The sequence below is a fragment of the Poecilia formosa genome, unplaced genomic scaffold, assembly GCF_000485575.1.
Source record: "Poecilia formosa unplaced genomic scaffold, Poecilia_formosa-5.1.2 Scaffold116, whole genome shotgun sequence".
NCBI classification, from domain to species: Eukaryota; Metazoa; Chordata; class Actinopteri; order Cyprinodontiformes; family Poeciliidae; genus Poecilia; species Poecilia formosa.
The window spans coordinates 540,985-544,072 of NW_006800055.1; positions in this window are offsets into that span (position 1 = coordinate 540,985).

Below are 3,088 nucleotides of genomic sequence, written 5' to 3' on the forward strand. Positions count from 1 at the left end.
GCACAGTCGGCTACACAAACCGACAAGGATGTAAACCACATTTGTAATTTTATTGAATAACTTTTAATGAGGAAAGATGGCAGCGATGGATAGCAGTCATAATGACTGTCAGTCCTCGGTGTAACCGTGGAATAGCAGCGAACGCTTTTTACAAGATGATCAATATCAAATCAAAAGTATCTACATACTTTATAAGTAAGTATGATTAGAACGATTATGAAGGATGTCTCTGAGCTCCATCAGGACATGGAGGTACGTGTCTAACCGTTAATAACAATTGAAACAATGTCCACCATTATGTATCCAAACATGTATGGAAAAAACTGGTTAGCATTTCCTCTGTTGTACGGTTTTAAGGCTGCTCAGGTGAAATGATGTACTGATATGAATCATGTGGTCTGAATTCAGGCTAAGTAGGTAATTTGATCAACACGTCAGGAGGGAGGAGAAACGGGTCGGTTGGTTTGTAAGCTAGCTGTTTCAAGCTTCTGTAAATACCCCCGTCTATGAGCCCCAAACAGGTGTGTTACAATCACAGACAAATTAGTTTGACTCCAACAAGTAGAAGCCATGAATAAACTGGCAAAAACAACTTGGGAAAACAATTTCAGTCGCTCTGTTCAATACTCCTGATCCTCATTTCCGATGTCCGTCATGGCGCCTTGAATGATGAAGTGATGTAGTTGCAAAAGGCTTATATGGAGCTTGTAGGATTAGGATGTAGTGTCTCTGAAAAGTGTGTTTTAAATTTCCCGATTAGGCAGCAGCCACTGTGTCTGAAAAGTCTTGCAGTCCCTGAGGTTTACAGAGCGAACATGCTCGAGCCAAATGTGTTGCGTAGAAACCTGGGAGAAGGTCAGATGGATCTGCCTGATAACATAATCTTTGACATTAAGCACAAATCCATTAGTGCAGAGTCCAAATACACACTGAGGTAAAAGGAGTGAAATTCCCCCAGTGTGGAGAAGACAGGCAGCTATAAGAACCAGAGAATAAGCAATGTGATTAAAGAAACTGAAAATAGGTTTTAATGTTTGGTCAGATTGGTAGGTAAGCTTGCTTTAAAGGCTGTCAATCCATTTTATAGCTGTAAATAATGTGTTTATTTGACAGTAATCAAACTGCATGCCCTTTTATTTATTTTTTTTATTTTACTAAATAATCTCTTTGACATTCTTTAGCAGAGGAAATTATTAAATGACTGATTTACTTTTAGAAAAGTAATTGTCTAAAGTTTAGTCTCAGTTTCTTCACAAATCTGCAAATATAAGATAATTAGTGAAATAATATGTGACTCAAATGTTCAGTGATTAAAAATAAATCTGAATACTGAAATTTGAGATAAGTAATATAAAATAGTGTTTTCTTCTTTTTTCTGTCTTGACCTGAATGCACCATAAATTATAATAATAAAAAAATCCAAATGATTAAACATATAAATTATGAAACAAGTAAAAAACATGAGGAATAAATGGTGAAGTAAAAACCTTGTTTTCAAAGCAGAGAGACAAATGTGAGGAAATGGAGCCAACTTTTTAAAAAGACACAGCCTTCGTCACCATAGCAACTAGGAAAACACCACGTGGTTCTGCTTGGCCCCGCCCACCTCAACAGAGCAGCTGCGCATCATTTACAAAACACAAAACTTTACTTCTCTCATAAAAAGTGGCGATTTTCTACAATGTAATTTTTTTTAGTTAATCTGTTTCAGAGAAGAGTCGCCTTCCTAAGACTGAAATGCGTCTTTGTTTTGAGGCAAACAGCTTCATTTCTGTCGCTGTTTGTGTCACAACACTGAGAAGGCCTGTGGTTAGACAGGAGGTAGCATGAATAAATGCGTCTGCTTCCCCCCCGCATCGGCGCTAAAGCGGTGTTTTCAGCCGCAGCGGCGGGCTAATCGCACCGAGTCATCTGGGCAGCCGCGGGGTTATCTGTCACCTCGGGAACCTCATGATGCTCCTATCAGATCACTGTGCTGACGTTCACCAGCAGGTGGCGCACTTGTATTTATGACATTTTAAAATTATTTTAAAGCAAAACATTAAATAGCTCTTCCATAAAACATGTCGCATGTAGGCAATTTTTCTTGTAAAATTCTTGATTCTTTTGAACACCTCAAAAATAATTTGTGTCAAAAGGATTTCTTTTGGAAATTTATTAAACAAATTTTAGGTTGTTTTTTGTTGTTGTTGTTTTTTAAATGAGAAAATCAAACCTTAGTTTTATATCTGCTCTTCTTTTTTTCATTGCAAAACTGTTTCTGCATGATCGTCCTGCAGCATGTCTCCAGTTGGTGGCACTAGAGAGCCCCTGTCCCAGGGAACAAAGGAATAAACAACTTTGTTTTTCACAGAGAAGACACGGCTTTTGACTGAAGGAGTTGCACTGAAAAGATAATAATTTACCAGCTGCTGGGATGAATTTCTAGTAGATCTGTAACTAAGTTTAGGATTATTTTGCTCAGATGTGGCTTTGTTCATTCATTCTAATCATCAGTAAGATTAATGTTAATAAACTAAACGCTGCAGTTTGTTTGTGATTGTTTCCGTCCCAGCAGCAGTTTGCTGGGATACTTTTGCACTTCGCTGCATGTTTTTCATCAGCGAGGCGTCCCACGCATCGACACAGAAGAAGTGGAGTAAACAGCTTTAGTCCAGAGTGAAACCATTTTCCCCTGAGCGCTGCCAGAGCGGGGCATGCTCAGTAAGCCTGTTTTCTTCTAAGAACCTGTAACCATCAATCATCACCCTGTTTTCCTCCTCTGGCTCCACACCCAGTCTGGATGTTTATTGTGCTGCCTTCAGGGACAGTCCGGGAGTTTGGAGTTTTAATAGGTGTTTTTAGTTTCTCTTTGTATAATATTTGTTCTTGCGAACTCTGGCATCATAATCTTGAGTTGCTCTGATTTGGTTGAATGTTTCTAACATTTTTCAAACATATTGATGTCTGTGTGTTGAGGTACAAATGGTCAGAAATGCAGATAAACTGTGTCTCTTCACTTTTGAATGGGATTTAAAATAAATATACTTTTCCATTTGGAGCTCCAAATGGAAACATAGTTTTTTTGGGTTTTTTAAACTGCGTTTGA